Raw genomic sequence first — 19,106 nt, 5'->3', positions numbered from 1 at the left:
TCTGGGGTGCAAGGCTGGGAAGCTGGAGGGAATTGGCTGGAACCTATTGATCATTCGTGAGTGGCTGGGAGATCATGCGTATAACACAGTTGGGTGTGTCCCTGCCTGTGGATGGCTGTGTAAGTGAAGTGCCTGTCCGAGGCTTGGAGCTTAACATCAGCATCACAGTGTGAGAGGCATCCCAGGCAGTGCAATCCACACTACGGTAGTTGAATATTTCAACATCAAAACCAAAACATTGTTCATGTTTAAGCTACAACCCTAAGGCCAATTAAATCTTCCTCTTCAGGTTTCATGATTGGCAAAATCCTTCTCCTTCCTCCTTCAACACAGATTGAGACCTTACTGGGGCTTCACTAAGCAGAAGTTTAACAGCTTGTCACTAAATAGTTTACAGCTAACAGTTTAGTTTCTTCAGACTTCACAGAATGGGAAGTACATATTCAAGCATTTCAGAGGGCAGAGTTTAAGGGATATTTAGATTTGGAGAACTATTCTATCTGATGCATTCCCTGTCTGGATTCCCAAGGCAATCAACACTGGTGCACACACCTACACACTACTATGATAGTCTACCAGTCAATAAAAATGAAACATAAAAAACAGAACAAGGAATGCCAAAATGACAAGGGGTTGGAACTCGCCAGCTCTTGTACTGTTTGGACTCACATACAGCAGGAGCTGTAGCTGTAGTCAAGAAACCAAGTGATTGGGCAGCTGGCCCAGCACTCCACACTGCTGAGTTTTCTCAAGCATAGGGAGATGGAAAAGGCTGCCAGAGCCTGTCATTGATGACATGACTTCCTTCCCCAGAGGGGATCAATCTTTCTTAGAGAGCTTGTTGACTGGAAAGGTAGAAAATTTCAGCCTTTACCTTGGTTTTTATGGTTGACAATTCCACCTTACTCCACTTTAGGGTGCGTCCCCTGAGATTTCTGGGCAAATCAGGGTGAAGTATGCGTTGGACACTGACAACATGACCCAATGCAGTTGGAAAGAGGACAACTTTGAGCTAACATCGTTTTGGAAAATTCTTCCCTAATCCAGCAGTTTTCTTACAGTGTAGATGTGTGAACCCCAAAGATAAAAATGAAAGAAAAAGCAAGGCCTGTTTTAAGGATGGTGCCATAGCCTGGCCTAATGGTTCAATAGCTATGCTTTAATATCTGGCTTTTTCAAAAGGAAAGTGGTCTGACTACCCATAAAAATAACTGGTTGCAGACATTTTTAACATAAAGAAAAAAAACGAAAAAATGAGTAATGGCCTCATGCATCCATCATCTTGCTTATAAATATATATATATGGACAACTCATCACAGAAGTCATGTCTTTCCTTTGCTAACAAAAACTAGGGAAACTAGGTAACCTTTACAGTCTAACTGGGTAAAAGGTTACATAGCTGTCTCCTTAAGTAGTTGTCCTCTTAACAGAAATTGACTTTAAAGCTTGTCAGAATAAATTCAGTTTGAAATAGAAATAACTGAATAATAATTGAATAATTGAAATACTGATCTGTATTCTCATGCACATTTCTACTCTCCCATATTCCATCACCACAACCTTTGGAGTATGGTTTTATTTCAGCATTCCTTAGTAAGAAGGGGTAAAATACCTCAAATAAGCTTTTAAGGATTGGCTACTGTTTGCTATATTACTAATGAAAAGAGAAATATAATCAGAAATATATTGGAAAGATAAAAATTATCACATAATTAGTCTCTTGCTCATTAACAAATAATGAACTTCATGTTTAATTTCATTGTCACTGGTAACAATAACATAATCCAAGATTACAAAATCTTATAATATACGGTATTTTCCTTTAATTCCATTTCAACCAAGTGAACCCTTCTGTAAATTTGTGGTTTACATTATATAAGTGCCTTCCATTTCTGGAAGTTAATTTAGCTCTGGCTTTTCTGCCATAATTGTTGGTGGAAGGGGTCTCAAACTACATGGAAGGCTTGCAACATGAGCAAACCCATCTCTTTTCTATTTTCATACTTTTTATCTGTCAAAGTAGCTGGAGATGGAGACATGATGCAAAGGCATAAAACACAAGAACAAAACTAAGAGACTAAAGCACAGAATCAGGACTCAACATTCATATATCTTGCGGTCTGAACTCGGAGCTTGACACAATCATTCCCTAGTGGGTTACCATCACTTGCACAGAAGCAAAGTCCTTATTGTCCAACAGTGCAGCCAGTTTGGGATCCATGCGGAAGGATTGTCCTCAGAAAAAGAGTTGATACTCCACTTTGCCTTGTGAAACTTTGGATTCAAATGGTAAAGGACAATTTCAATCTAGCCATTGCATCCTTTGGGACTCTAATCAATGGCACTGAACTAGGGAGTTGTGTTCTAAACACAGTTTTACTTGGATCGTAAAAGCCCACAGCAGCTTTCATTTCTATGGTGAAAAACAATTATTGGGTGCCTGCTGTTTTTACCCGAGTTCTTGCCAAATCCTTGGTCTTGATGAGGGGAAATTTACATTTCTCTGGAGAAGAATCCTTTTCCAAACCATCCAAAATCTCAGAAGTCTAGTGAATAATGACTTCCCCAAACATGTTCAGTTTATTTCTTTAATCTGGTGGAACAGGTCTAAATTAGAAACTAAATATACATCTGGATAAGAATCACTATAGGGTACACGATGTGGTGTTTTTATTCAAAAAGAGTAAATTTTCTGCACCTGTCTCACATTGAACACTCATTTCATTTTATACACATTGGAAGCATTACAAAGGGTGACTTCAACTACAACAACAAAACACTTCTATTTCCTCCACATCTACATTGCTAGAGACAGCACTTCTCTCTGTTAGGATTAGCTAGGAGATATCTTCAGGAGTTGTTACCTCTAGAGGCTGGGTAACAACTAGGGTTGCCAACCCTCCTGGATTGTCTTGGAATGTCCCAGAACTGGCCTCTATCTCCTGGCAGCTATTACAAGCCATCCATGAGATTTTAATAGGTTGCTAAAAGTCCGGTGGGCAGTGCACTGGGGCTAAGGCAGGCTCCCTGCCTGCCCTGGCTATGAGCAACTCCCAGAAGTGACCGGAAAGTCCCTCTGTCTCCTAGGCGCAGGGACAGTCAGGGGTCTCTGCGCACTGCTTCCATCAGGAATGCTGACTCCACAGCTCTGACTGGTCAAGAACTGCAGCCAATGAGAACTGCAGGGATAGTGCCTGCAGGCAGGGGCAGCGCACAGAGCCAGCTGTCACCGTGCCTCACTCACAACTGAGAATACCAAATTCAGGACAAACTCAGAAATAGGCCAGACACACCGCAAAACTGGTGGTTATTCTCCAATAAAATATGCCAGACTAGCAACAAAGGTTAACTTTTCTTTCACCACTCTGTCTAACAAAAAGTCAGAAAAGCAGTTTCCTTAGGTATTCCAGTCCTTGTATCACCACCAAAAACACTAAGCTTAATGATGAGTGGTTATTTAAAACCAATTTAATTAACCAAAGGGTTCTTCTGATCTCAAAGGACCAGCCACACACCAAGGTCAATACATAACTCAGATCTTACCCAATAAATACACTGTTTCCTGTCCTTTAGTATCTAAAATATAAAGGTTTATTTATAAAATGAAAGAAATAGCTGAAAGTTAAAATTAGTTAAAAGAATCAAATACATGCAGTAACTGCAAAGTTCTTGGATCAGACTTCTAGCAGTGATGGAATAATCTGATGGCTTGTTAAGTCTCTGGTTGCTTCCAAATCATTGGAAGGTCCTCAGCCCATTGATTAGAATGCTCCCATTAGTGTAAGTCCATATTCCAGAAGTTTGAGCAGGAAAGAGGCAAAATGAAAATGTTTCCAGGGCCTTTTACAGCTTCTGCCAAGTGAAGGGAAACCCATTGTTCTAGTTTGTTGAAAATTACAGGTAACAAGTAGGGTTTGGAGTCACATGGGCAAATCACATATCAATGCCTGCTTCGCTTAGTCATAGCAGAGGCCATTACCCATACTTCAGTTAGAACGTTCACGGAAAATCCATCAGGCACGGATAGGCATTTTCCCTGGTCCACTGTGAGTTCACTGTTCTTTGATGGGCCATTCAACTCAAATAGTTCCCTCATAGTGTGCTGGCTAATTACCTTGTGAGTGTTACCACAGGAACAAACATGTAGTAATACAGGTACATAATTAATATTCGTAACTTCAGATACCAAGATGATACATGCATAGAAATAGCATAAGGATATTCAGCAAATCATAACTTTTCCATTGACCCCTAACTTGACACACTTTGTACAAGATTTGTTGCAATTATATAACAGTGGATATATATTTGTTGCAATTATATAACAGTATAACATAATAATAATAAAACAATGATCTACATGATCATATATTAATTATATAATGTCACAGCCTGGCCGCCCCTGAACCTAGGAGCTGGACATGTCGGCTGCTTCTGGGAGCCCGCCCCCTCCACCCTTTCCCGCTCCCAAACTCCCTTCCAGAGCCCTCATCCTGCACCCCAACCCCCTGCCCCAGGAGTCCCCACTCCTGCACCCAAATTCCCTCCAGGAGCCCACTCCCCCTCCCATACCCCAATCCCCTGCCCCAAGCCTAAGACCACTCCCCCTCCCATACCCCAATCCCCTGCCCCAGTGCTGAGTCCCCTCCCACACTCCGAACCCCTAGGCCCCAACTCTCAGCCCAGAGACCACACTCCTTCCCCATGAGAGTGAATGAGGCTGGTGGAGAGTGAGCAACGGAGGAAGGGGGATGGAGTGAGCGGGGGGATGGGGACTCAGAGAAGAGGTGGGGCAGGTGCATGGCCCTGGGGAAAGAGTGGGGCAAGGATGTTTGGGTTTCTGAGATTAAATGTCAGCCTAGAAGTATTCAAGGTTATGCGAATATTTCCATTGGTGTAACTATATCAGGGGGTTGCACCAATGTAACTAGACTGATATTTAGTTGCCAAGGTGCAGTTGTCTACTAGATAAGCCTTAATCAGATGAATCTTGAATGAGTATATCTTAAAACCACTAAAAACCTTGATTTAAAACGTCGAGAAGAGTCCTTGCAAGATTAATGTGAGCAATAATTTACTTGATAGCACATCCCATAACTGTGAATATTCTCTCCAGTTGACTGTATTGAATTTGAACTTTACCATTTCTTTACGAAGGGGTGGGAAAAAACAAAAAATAAGGGAAGAAATTACCATTGAAGAAAATGGGAATTTGTTTCAAAGTCCCCAATAAATCTGCCAGAGAAAACTAATATCCAGTTGTGTGACCAAACAGCTTTCAGGAAAGAGAAAAATCTACCAGAGGTATAAGACATTTCTCATTTCAGATAGAATAAGATTCTATAGCAGGTTTCATCTGATGACTCAGAATCAGGATCACAGATTTTCCCCTTGCATTGTCCTCTGAGCCACTGAAATCTGCTTCACTCACTGCCGTCTCATTAATATTGAATTGCGTTATTTGCAAAAGTTTTAGCATCATGATAACGGTTTGTCTAGACTAGGAAATGTGGAGTATGTTAGGACAGGCTAAGGGAAAATATACTGGCTAACGCAGACTAATATACTTGGGCTGTGTCAGTACAGAAAACATAGCTGTGATTTTACATCTGGATAGCTCACTGGAGCTAGCTAACTACAAAAACATGCTAACGGAGAAAAGGCCCAGGTAGAATTTACCACAATCTGACTAACTGACTTCATTTGTATTTCACCAACCTGGAGCTGATGTGCATTCCTAGTAAGAGGGACTCATACTCCCATGACTCATAGAACAAAACAGATGATAGAAAGGGTCTTTGGGGCGCAACCTGCAAAAAGCAAAACTGGACAACTCACCTGGGGGAGCAGAGGGACCACAATGAAGTAAATGGCGCTAACAGGCGAAATACCAAAAATTTTAAAGGGAAAATACATTTTATTGTTAGCCCTAGACAAGGTACTTATGGTGTTTATCTCCTTTGTGGCTTCACTGAAGATAAATAACACACAACCTCTGATAGAAGCTTTTTTCCCACTCTCAGAACATATATAAGGTGTCAATCCTGTGTGGACCATTAATTATCTCCTAAGGTCTGAGTGGTAAATGAAAATTTTCCCGCACTCACAACATTCACAGGGTCTCTGTTCTTTCTGGAATCTCTGACGATTAATTAGGGCTGATTGAACAGAAAAGTTTTTTCTGCACTCACAGAGAAGGTTTTCCCGCATTCACAGCATTCAAAGGGTCGCCCTTGAGTGTGGGTTCTCTGATGTCTAAGGAGATGTGAGCGTCGCGTGAAGGCTTTCCCGCACTCACAGCACACATAAGGTCGCTCTCCTGTGTGGATTCTTTGATGTATAATAAGCTGTGAGTGCCAAGGGAAGATTTTCCCACACTGGCAGCATTCATAGGGGTTAGGGCTCGTGTCTATTCTCTGATGTCTGATAAGATCTGAGCGGCGAGTGAAACTTTTCCCGCACTCACGGCATTCATAGGCTGTCTCTCTTGTGTGGATTTTCTGATGTAAAATAAGGTGTGAGCGTCGAGGGAAGGTTTTAGCACACTCAGGGCGTATGCTTTTTCTCTCTCCCATAAGGATTCCCTGCTGGGCTGTGGTTTCCTTGAAGTCCTTGTGATATTCCTCACAACCGATGGATTTACTCACTTTCTCCCCTGGTTGGGACACGTTTCATTTAATTCCTTGTGATAATTCCCTGTGCAGTTCCATGTGCTCCTCATCTTCCTGCTGTGGATTCTGCTCTTTGTTCTCACTCACCATCCGATCACCTACAAGGACAGAGAAAAACCTCAAAAGAAGAGCTGGAAAAGGGGATAAGAAACCAAAGGAAGTGCTGGAGCCATGGGGGAAAAGATCAGGAAATTACTTCCCCAAAACTCTTTCCCAGAGGGGAAAGAGGAGGGGTATCAACTCTTGTCTGAGATCCAATTACAATGCTCAGGATGAAGGCAGGTTAGTAATTGAACTATTGCCACGTGTCAGACAAGATGAGTAGGAAGCCATGAGCGATATCTGCTCTGAAGATATGACACCAGCTTGGGGACAATCATGAACTCAGAGAGCTCTCAAGATCCTGGTAAGGAATCCCAGCTGTGTCCTTCAGGCCCAGATAGTATTTGAGTTGGTCCAATGATTCCTCACCTGTGCAGGTTCCTATCGGGATCTCTTTTTCCCCCGAGCCCTGGAGATCTGAGACCCACAGCTCTTCCCCTGGTTCCAGCTGGGACATCATCTCAGGTTTCGAGACTGGAAACCCTGCTGAGATGAAAGAAAATAAGTGAGATCAGGTGAATTCATGGGAGCCTGATCACAAAGAGAGAAGAGGTGGGTGCAGTAGTATCTAGCTGGTGCCAGTCAATGTAACTTAAATGACACAGCATCAGCATCTCTGTCAACCACCAATGGGCCTGGTAAACTTTAATTATATTTGGATTCTGTGGAGTAGGGGAGCAGGGATCCAATCTCCTTGGGCAGGGTCTTTTTGGCAAGGTTTTTTTGTCTATGAAGCAGTGAATGACAGGCTGTCTCTAACCCGAAGCGGGAGGGGTCTTTTGGTAAGGAGAGTGGAAGAATATAAACATCCAGTGAGGATGAGGTTTGAACCCATGGATGTGAAGCAATGTGGATTAAATGGCTAGTACCATAACTAGTCAGGCACTTCATTTGTAAAGGCACAGAAGTGAAAATCTATGGCCAGCAGAGTTAAGGACATAAGAAGGAGTTTTAAAAAAATCTATTAGTAATTAAAAGAATCCTGACAATGCTACTGGTGTACGGTCAAGTCAAACTGCCTAGAAGTTCCAGCAGAAAAATGTAGACCCCAAACTCTGTGTTTGGTGGAGGCGTGTAATTCTCCTTTTAAATATCTTCCATTAATTTTGAAGGTAAAAATGTTGGTACAAGAGATAAGGGATAAGGGATAAAGTAGAGTCTTTTGCTGGAGCAAAGGGAGAGCTTTTTGCAGTTTAATTTTACCAGTTGATAAACCCACCATCCTGCTACTGCCCCACTCAGAGTCCATTGTCACCTCCTCTAAATACTGGCAAAGCATCTTGGTGGCCCTGAGACACACCCCCTAGTCTGGCCCTTCTCTCACATGCAAAACCCGCACTGATGCCAGAGCAGCCACCTCCCAATTGTGTCCCCTGGCAGTCACAGCTCTTCGAGCAGCTCCTCTGGGTGATGCCCTCAGTGTTTGTGCAAAAACACCTGGCAGCTTTTTCCTCCTTGGGCCAGTGGTGAGTTTCCCTGCCTCTCACACAGGAGCCCAAGTGTTGATTTGCCAACAAGGAGGCTGCAATTTTGACACAAATATCCAAAGTTGGACACTGAGGTCTGGCCTATACTAGGAATTTCCTTTGGTGTAGCTACATTGCTCACGGGTATAAAAAAAAGCCACCCCTTGAGATATGCAGCTACTGACCTTACCCCAGGTGTAAACCAGTGCTAGACTGACTCCCATCAGCATAGCTACTGCCTCTCAGCATAGCTACTGCCAGTCGGAGAAGCCCTCTCACCACTGTAGGTAGCATAGTCACGGAGGAGCTGCAATGGGGCAGCTGTACTGTTTTAAGAGCACACAAGCCCTGACTCAGATCTTCCTTCTGATCAGCCCTAAGCCAGGTCTCTATAACTGCAAATTATTCCAGCCTCTGGGAATGAGATCACTCTAGCCACAATTCCAGCTCTAGTAGCTCTTTTCTCGCACAGAGGAACAATGAACGAAGTCTGTTACTGTTCAGCAGGTGATGAATATTCCTATTGATAACATTTCTTGCTGGGAGAGAAGAGGTGTTTTCTCTCTGTTTCACTTCTCTCCATTTTTTGTCCCTTCCTTCAATTCCAGAATCCTGTATTTCATAATCCTGTATTCCAGAATCCTGTATTCCAGACAGTGCAGTGACGTCCTCCCCACCCCAGGACTCTGGAGCCTTTGGAGCAGAAAGATCCCAGGAGCTGAGGATGAATCCAGGGGGTGAGCAGCTGGCAGGAAAGAGCCCTAGCACCTCTTCTGGGAACGCAGGTGAGGTATGACTCCCCTCTTCTCTAGATTCTCCCTGTGGGGCTCTGAAGAGCAGTGTGTGTGATAAATTCCATCCAGCATCCCCCTTTGATCTAAGCCAAGGGACATCTGAGCGCTCAACTGTCCCCTTGGCACAGCAAACAAGAGCCGTTTTCCACTGCCCAGGAGCCCCCAGCCTAGGACAAAAGTCAGCTCCAGACATTCCCTCTCGCCTGTCCTGGAAATCAAGTTCAAGTTTTTACAAGAAGCTAAAGAAGCCTCAACTCCATATCTGAATTAATGTCACATTTCTCACTACTTGACAGAAAGAAATGTCATTTCAATCCCAGGTGAGTCCACTTCAGTCATTTCTCAGCCAGAGTCCTTCACCCATATTCCTTAGGGCATTGCGCCACCGTGTGGATGCTTCATTTCCCTCCTCAGTTGCCACACAGAGAAACAATTTCCTTTGCACAGATCCATGAACAGCAAAAACTTTCTGTGTCTTCTTACAGAGGGGAGGCCTAGCTCAGTGGTTTGAGCATTGGCTTGCTAAACCCAGGGTTGTGAGCTCAAATCTTGAGGGGGACTATTTAGGGATCTGGGGCAAAAATCTATCTGGGGGTTGGACTAGATAACCTCCTGAGTTCCCTTCCAACCTTGATATTCTATGACTATCTGAGCCAGGGCATTCAAGTCCATGGAAACCTTCTCTCCTGCAATGGAAATGGTCAGACAGAGGGAAGGTGACCATCTTTCTCCCTGACAGTGAGATATTCGCTTTCTTTATGCTGCTGTTATTGTTCCATGCTTTGGCCGGATGAGAACTGGAACATGCTGGGAGAGTGCCTGTCCCACTGAGATTTCTAGGCTGGTTTGCAGACCCGACGTTCACGTGGCTTCACTTGGCTGAATCAAACTGAAATCTGAACTTTCTGAAGTTTGCCTCACTCTGGTCATCTTGGCTGTTTCATCTTTGCTTTACCCTGGTCTGGACAATCCTGACTGCCAGAAAACCTCTCACTGCTCAGCACTGAGTGATGCCCATAAGCCTATTTCAGGGATGATCCTGCCTGAATCCTACGCCTCCCCTTGTTTAAAAAAATGATCCAGGAATTTCTGGGGAGTTTTGAAAGCCAGGATCACTAGGGAAAGATGCTGGCTTTGCTCAGGCATCCACTGCTGCAGAGATCTGCAGAGATATCAGCAAATCTTGATATGAACATGATTTGTATCCCACAGGCATGCTGAATACAGAAGAGGGCCTCATTCTGCTATTTGACATTGGTGTAACTCTGGAGCAACTCCCTTGAGTTCTATAGATCTACTCTGTATTTAACTGGCTTAACTGAGAGCAGAGTTTGGTTCAAGAGCCTCCGTTCACTCTCAACATCAAAAAGCATTGATCCGCAGATGGAGACCTTGGCACTTACCGTTAGCTCAAAGGAAGAGAAAATGACCTAGCTGGAAAATCTCTCCTGGAAGACTGAAGGAAGATTTACTGTGTAACGTCACCAGGTCCTGGCCTCCTCAGGAAAAGAAATGAGAGAGTCTCCTTATGCCACTCAATCCTTCTTTTCTTTTATGCTAAGGACTTCCAGTGCTGCGTTCCAATTGACTAATAAATCCTCCTCTATTCTGAAAATGCCACCTGGGGGTGTCACTGTCACCGCGAATACTTGCTGAAGGGCACTAGGGGTTCTCACGACAATTTTTTTGGTGGCTGTGATAACAATTTTTCCTAGAATACTTAACTTTAGGGAAAAAATAAATATGTACATATCCACGTCCAAGTCATTGTCATTTATTTATGTAGGGCTTTTATACAAACTGAATAATCAAAATAATGTACAGTTGTCTCTACTCTTTACTGGAGCTAAACAGAATAGAAACACAAATAGGTGCTTTTTGTTATTTCTTGTTCTTTTTAGCTGATTTTTTTGACTTGCTAGTAAGTCTACTGTGAAAAGTGATACTTGTGTATTAATGTCACTTTTCATAACCTCCCAGCTAGCTACTAAGTCTGACAAGAAAAGTGATATTAACAAACAAACAAATATAACTTTTCACAGCAGATTTACTCAGCCTTGGCAATTCCAGGGACAAATTAAGCCCCGGATGGAGAAGTGGGCATGTGGAGATGGGGAGGCACTGGAGGTCAGGGGCGATGGGAGGTGAGGGAGGTGAGTCCGGGGGCCGGAGCCCCAGGACTGGAGCCTGCTGTCTGTCACCCCAAGACTGAATTCTGACCGCACTGCCTCTGAGAAGGTGAGGAACTCACTGGCTGCCTGCTCCTCCAGCATTTGTGTCTCTAGAGGGAGGCAGGACCCCACCTGTGCTGGGACTACTCAGGGAGGGGCCACTGCTTCCCCCCCTCATCACTGCACAGGCGGCTGTGTTCACAAGAAAAGAGCTTGGTAACTTCATTTGAGAAACATTCTGCTTGTCCCTGAAGAGTGGAGGAGGAGAAGGAAATCAAGTCATTATTTCTGCAGGGAGCAGAAATATGGAGCAGCTTTATTCAGTGGAGCACTGTTTCTGGGCTTGGCCAGTTAGCACTGACGGGTGGGATGGAGTGGTAGTGTAGAACTGGGGCTGGCAGGGCTAAAGACAATAAGCACTTTAAGTATATTAGGAACAAAAACAGTCTTACAATGGCCTAGATGGAGACAGCAAACAGGTTAATTATGCAGAAAAGGCAGCTGTGTTCAATAAATATTTCTGTTCTGTGGCTCCATGACAGTTCATAGAATCATAGAATATCAGGGTTGGAAGGGACCTCAGGGGGTCATCTAGTCCAACATCCTACTCAAAGCACAACCAATTCCCAATTAAATCATCCCAGTCAGGGCTTTGTCAAGCTGGGCCTTAAAAACCTCTAAGGAAGGAGATTCCACCACCTCTCTAGATAACTCATTCCAGTTCTTCACCACCCTCCTAGTGAAAAAGTTTTTCTTAATATCCAACCTAAACCTTCCCTACTGCAACTTGAGACCATTACTCCTTGTTCTGTCATCAAGTACCACTGAGAACAGTCTAGATCCATCCTCTTTGGAACCCCCTTTCAAGTACTTGAAAGCAGCTATCAAATCCCCCCTCATTCTTCTGCAGATTAAACAATCCCAGTTCCCTCAGCCTCTCCTCATAAGTCATGTGATCCAGTCCCCTAATCATTTTTGTTGCCCTCCGCTGGACTCTTTTCAATTTCTCCACATCCTTCTTGTAGTGTGGGGCCCAAAACTGGACACAGTACTCCAGATGAGGCCTCACCAATGTCAAATAGAGGGGAATGATCACATCCCTCAATCTGCTGGCAGTGCTCCTACTTATACAGTCCAAAATGCCATAAGCCTTCTTGGCAACAAGGGCACACTGTTGACTCATATCCAGCTTCTCATTCACTGTAACCCCTAGGTCCTTTTCTGCAGAACTGCCTCCTATCCATTCAGTCCCTAGTCTGTAGCAGTGCATGGGATTCTTCCATCCTAAGTGCAGGACTCTGCACTTGTCCTTGTTGAACCTCATCAGATTTCTTTTGGCCCAGTCCTCTAATTTGTCTAGGTCCCTCTGTATGCTATCCTTACCCTCCAGCATATCTACCTCCCAGTTTAGTGTCATCTGAGAACTTGCTGAGGGTGCAATCCATGCCATCCTCCAGATCATTAATGAAGATATTGAACAAAACCGGCCTCAACACCGACCCTTGGGGCTCCCTGCTTGAAAACGGCTGCCAACTAGACATGGAGCCATTGATCACTACTCGTTGATCCCTACAATCTAGCCAGCTTTCTATCCAGTTAGTATCTTTCTTCCTTTGCAGGACTGTTGTGTACAGTTTTCATTCTTGGTGACTCTGTATTTATCTATGTATATTTCCAGAAAATGTTCCAAGCCAAGGGCACAGTGAGACTTTCAGAGACATAACAAGTACAAACTCTTTTATTTAGATCAATCCCTAGCTATGTAGGAGGCTAATAATTCGCCTGCGGACACAGGTAACTGCCTCCTTGCTTAGAGTGAAAACCACCTGGTGGTTTATTTGTCAGTCTCAGCAGCACCACCTACTGGTGAGTCCATTACAATGCATAACACTTATATGAATTCACATGGTCTACACTACGAGTTTATATTGAATTTAGCAGCATTAAACTGCATTAACCCTTCACCCATCCACACAACAAAGCCCTTTATATTGATATAAAGGGATCTTAATACCGGTATCTGTAATCCTCCCCAACGAGGGGAGTAGCGCTGAAATCGGTATTGCCATTTTGAATTAGAGTTAATGTGGCTGCAATTCGATGGTATTGGCCTCTGGGCGCTATCCCACAGTGCACCATTGTGACCGCTCTGGACAGCAATCTGAACTCAGATGCACTGGCCAGGTAGACAGGAAAAGTCCCATGAACTTCTGAATTTAATTTCCTGTTTGCCCAGCGTGGAGCGCCAATCAGCACAGGTGACCATGCAGTCCCAGAATCAAAAAAGAGCTCCAGCATGGACCTTATGGGAGATACTAAATCTGATCTCTGTATGGGGAGATTAATCTGTTCTATCAGAACTCCATTCCAAACAACGAAATTCCAAAGCATTTGAAAAAATCTCCAAAAAATCTCATGCAGCACTGTGTTGAGGCCACAGCAGGGACTCAACACAGTGCTGCACGACAAGCGTAATGGAAAGCCAAAGAATCAAATGGACACTCATGGAGGGAGGGAGGGGGGACTGAGGACTCCAGCTATCCCACAGTTCCCGCTGTCTCCAAAAACTATTTGCATTCTTGGCTGAGCTCCCAATGCCTGAAGGGTCAAAAACATTGTCGTGGCTGGTTCAGGATATATGTTGTCAATTTCCGGCCTCCCCCCAATGAAAGAAAAGGGAAAAAAATCATTTCTCGCCTTTTTTCAATGTCACCGTATGTCTACTGGATGCTGCTGGTAGACACAGTGCTGCAGCGCGGAACAGCAGCATCCCCTTCCCTTCCCTTCCTGATGGCAGATGGTGCAATAGGCTTGGTAGCTGTCCTCATCATCCTGTTAGTGCTCCTGGCTGACATCAGTGAGGTCAGCCGGGGTGCCTGGACAAAAATGGGAATGACTTCTGGTCATTCCCTTCTTTAAGCTTTGTTTCCTGGAGATTCAGTCCTGCCTGTAATATCATAGCAGCTGGAGGCTGTGCTCCTCTCCCTCCTGTCACAAACAGATAGTTAAGGGTTAATGTCTCTCTTACCTGTAAAGGGTTAACAAACAGGGACCCCAAACACCTGACCAGAGGACCAATCAGAAGACAAGCTACTTTCAAATCTCTCGGGGAGGGAAGCCTTTGTTTGTGGGTTTTGGGTTTGGCTTTGTTCTCTCTGAGTCCTGGATGGGGCTAGAGGTGGTACCAGGTTTCTGCCAATCTCCTTGCTATAGTCTCTTATCTGTTCAGAATTGTAAGTAGAAAAGGCGGTCATAGTCTTTTAATTTGTTTTCTTTTTCATTTGCATATGTGTACTTGCTGGAAGTAGCTTAAATTGTGTTTCTGCTGGAGAAAGTTTCTTTCTATTGTTTATAAGTTGCAAGACCCTGTAACTTTTTACCATCTAAGTGCAGAGACAAGTTTTATGTTTTTCTTCCTTTATTAAAGTTTCCTTTTTTTTAGAATCTAATTGATTTTTTCTGGTTATCTTTTGTAAAACTCCAGGAAAGAGAGTCTGTACTCACCAGGGAATTGGTGGGAGAAAGGAAAGGGGAGGAGGGAAGGGAAAACTGCCCTCAGCGTTTATCTGTGTATCTCTCTCCGGGGAAGAAAGGAGGGGGGAGTGGTGATTCAAGGAGTTGAATCAGGTGATCTCCTAGTGTTCCCAGGGCAGGAAAAAGCTGGGAGGAAGAAAGGAGGGGGGAAGGGAAATGGTTTATTCCCCTTTGTTGTGAGACTCAGGGAATCTGAGTCTTGGGGGTCCCCAGGGAAGGGTTTGGGGAGACCAGAGTTTATCAGGCGCTCTAAATAAGTCCTGATTGGTGGCAGCCTAGCAAATCTAAGCTGGTAATTAAGCTTAGGGAATTTCATGCTAATACCCATATTTTGGACACTAAGGTCCAGAATTGGGAATTATATTATGACACCCCCGCACTCTTTAATGACTAATGGAGATTCAGTTCTGCCTGGAATATCATAGCAGCTGGAGGCTGCCTCACCCCGTTTTATCTCAATAAAGTCAGTGTTTCTTATTCATGCTGTCATAAACAGATAGTTAAGGTTACTAGAACAGGAGCACTTCATGTCTCTTTAGCCTGTAAAGGATTAACAAGTTCAGTGAGCCTGGCTGTCACCTGACCAGAGGACCAATCAGGGGACAGGATACTTTCAAATCTTGAGGGAGGGAAGTTTTTGTGTGTGCTGTTAGATTTTGGTGGTTGTTCTCTCCGGGTTCTGAGAGTGACCAGATGTGCAACCAGGTTTCTCTCCAATCTCTCTGACACAGGCTCTTATGTGCTCAGAATAGTAAGTACTAGGTAGATAAGGCGAGTTAGACTTATGTTTGTTTTCTTTATTTGCAAATGTGTATTTGGCTGGAAGGAGTTCAAATTTGTATTTTGCTGAAAGGATTTTACTTTGTACTTGTATACTTAGGCTGGGAGGGTATTCCCAGTGCCTATAGCTGAAAGACCCTGTAACATATTCCATCTTAAATTTACAAAGATCATTTTTACTGTTTTTTCTTTCTTTAATTAAAAGCTTTTCTTGTTTAAGAGCCTGATTGTTTTTTTTTATTCTGGTGAGACCCCAGGGGACTGGGTCTGGATCCACCAGGGAATTGGTGGGGAGAAAAGAGGGAAGGGGGAGAGAGAGGCTAATTTCTCTCTGTGTTCTCTCAGGGAGAATCTGGGAGGGGGAGGGAGAAGGAGGGGGGAAGGTGCATTTTCTTCTCTGTTTCAAGATTCAAGGAGTTTGAATCACAGTGATCTTCCAGGGTAACCCAGGGAGGGGAAGCCTGGGAGAGGCAATGGTGAGGGAAAGAGTTTACTTTCCTTGTGTTAAGATCCAGAGGGTCTGGGTCTTGGGGGTCCCCAGGCAAGGTTTCGGGGGGACCACAGTGTACCAGGCACTGGAAATCCTGGTTGGTGGCAGCGCTACAGGTTCTAAGCTGGTAATTGAGCTTAGAGGAATTCATGCTGGTACCCCATCTTTTGGACGCTAAGGTTCAGAGTGGGGAATTATACCATGACACATGCATTCTCTATTACTTCATCACACAAATGGGGGGATAACTGACACGGTAGCCCAGGAGGGGTGGGGGAGAAGGGAAGAAATGGGTGGGGTTGTTGCAGGGGCACCCCCTAGAATGGCATGCAGCTCATCATTTCTGTAGGATGTCTGGGGCTCTGACCCAAAATGGCTGCCCTCTCAGGTTCTTTAGTAGGCTTGCCGAATATTCTAGGCAGGACTGACTCTACCTTTAGACAAAACATAAAGAAGGGAATGACCTGGGGAGTCATTCCCATTTTTGTCTGTGCACCCCCAGCTGACCTCACTGAGGTCAGCCAGGAGCACCCATGACAGCAGCAGACAGTACAATAGGATTAGTAACTTTCATTGCCAATTTCCAAAGCAGCAGATGGTACAATAGGACTGGTAACATCTCTGCTAACTTGCAAAGGCAAGTGAATGCCACTGTGTAGCACTGCAGTACCGCCTCTGTCAGCGGCATCCAGTACACATACGGTGACAGTGAAAAAAGGCTAAACGGGCTCCATGGTTGCCATGCTATGGCGTCGGCCAGGGTAATCCAGGGAAAAGGGAGCGAAATGATTGTCTGCCGTTGCTTTCACGGAGGGAGGATTGACTGATGACATTTACCCAGAATGCATTGGGATCTCAACCCAGAATTCTAATGAGTGGGAGAGACTGTGGAATTATGGGATAGCTGTGGGATAGCTACCCACAGTGCAATGTTCTGGAAATCGATGCTAGCCTCGGCACATGAATGCACATTGCCGAATTAATGTGCTTAGCATGGCTGCGTGCACTCAACTTTATACAATCTGTTTCCAAATACCGGTTTCTGTAAAATCAAAATAATCCTGTAGTGTAGACATACCTGGTGTTCGTCCTCTTTCTGAAAGCATCCCCCCAGGATGAACTCTGTAGACTGGGTGTAAATACATTTGTTCGGACCATGCAGCCACAAAGCTCTCTTCCCCATTCTGCTTTCCAAGTGAGATAACCTGGCCCCAACACGTATATATCCTTTAGGAGTTTAATATAAACAACTAGGGATTGAGATTATTTCTCCAGATTTCATAATGAATCAATCCGTCCAGAGGCTGGAGTCCTCTGTTCATCCATGGCAGAGATACTGTGATGGAGTAGGGAGTATTAACCTGGTGATGTTGCATGGGAGTTTTACTAGTTTACTGTCTGCACTGATACTAGATGGTGATGGGATATAAAGGTGTGACTTCACTTGAGGGTCCTGTTTTCTGCACTTATAAACTCTGTTTTAGACTATGTTCCTGTCATCTAATAAATCTTCTGTTTATTGGCTGGTTGAGAGTCATGGTGAATTGCAGGAAGTGGGGGAGTGCAAGGGCCTGACTCCCATATGCTGCGTGACAACTGGTGGCAAAGGTGGGCCCTGACTCCCATATGCTGCGTGACAACTGGTGGCAAAGGTGGGATGTACTGCACCCCGTGGATGGAGATTTCTGCAGTGAGTGACTGGAGAAAAGTAAAACGAAGGGGGATTAATGAGCACCAGGCATGCTGAAGGCTAAGAGTGGTTTCAGGAGGTGAAGAAGCTATGCTTAATCCTTGGGAGTGTGTGACCAGTGAGAAGGACTGTTGCAGTAATGGGGTCCCCCTGAGGACTGGGGTTAGTGGTTCCAAGGGCAGAGGTGTCTGTGGCTTGACCCTGGGAGAGAGAAGGACTGTTGCAGGAACAGGGTCATCCTGGTGAGTGAGTCCAGGGGTGGAGGAGTCTGCAGCTTGACCCCGGGAGAGAGGTGGTGAATAGGAGAAGGGCTGGCACAGTAGGGGTACTTCCTGGAAACCGTGGGGCACTGAGAGCACACAAATTGGGAACAGCGGGCAGATGTATAACCATCTCCTTAAGATGGACCTTGTAGAGCTGTGCAGAGAGAGAAGGCTGTACATTGGAAAGCTAACCAAAGCACAGCTGATTGCCTAGATGGAGGAGGATTGCTCAGGGGAGCTGGTTCCTGAGGTCTGATATGACCACATGGTGCAGGCCTGTGTCTATGCCACTGGAGACCAGGTGATGGTTCCCATCCCTGTAGAAAAAACAAACTATAAGCTGCCCAGGAAGGCCCTTTCAAGGTTGTCAAGCAATTAAATGAGGCTTACCTCATTTCTATGTGGCAGAACTATCTAACTGAGCACACTGCCACCAGGTGTACCATGTTAATATGATTAAGCCATATTAAGACAGGGGAAATGTGGTGTTGGCTGTGTGTGGACATTGGGAGGAGCAGGGAAATGACCCTTTAGTAGATTTATTCCCTGAGACAGGATCTGGCTCCTCCCTGGAAACAATTCCCCTCTCTGATCAGCTAACCCCTGCCCAATAAGCTGAGATCAGAGGGGTGCTGCATTTGTACTAACAGCTGTTTTCCAAATAGCTTGGACTCACTAATCTGACTGCACCAAGTGGAGACAGGATCACATCCTATAATAGGATACTCCCTCTTCTGAGTCACAAGGAAAACTGCTCAGGACCTGGAAAGAGGTCAGTGTCTTTGGGTGTGATCCATCCATTGAGCCTTGCTGGTCCCCAGAACATAGAAGATCAGGGTTGGAAGGGATCTCAGGAGATTATCTAGTCCAACCCCCTACTCAGGGTAGGATCAAGCCCTGGGCAGATTTTTGACCCAGATCCCTAAATGGCTCCCCTTGAGGATTGAACTCATAACCTTGGGTTTAGTAGGCCAATGCTCAAACCACTGAGCTATCCCTCCTCTCCCCCCTGAAAAAAAGGACAGGTTGATCTGATTCTGTGTGAACTATCGGAAGCTTAATACCATCACCATGTCTGATGCCAACCCCATGCCCAGGCCTGACGAGCTCCTAGATAAGCAGGGAGGAGCTCACTACCTTACCG

The sequence above is a fragment of the Gopherus evgoodei genome, chromosome 16, assembly GCF_007399415.2.
Source record: "Gopherus evgoodei ecotype Sinaloan lineage chromosome 16, rGopEvg1_v1.p, whole genome shotgun sequence".
Classification (NCBI taxonomy): Eukaryota; Metazoa; Chordata; order Testudines; family Testudinidae; genus Gopherus; species Gopherus evgoodei.
Note: the sequence above shows the minus strand (reverse complement) of the source record.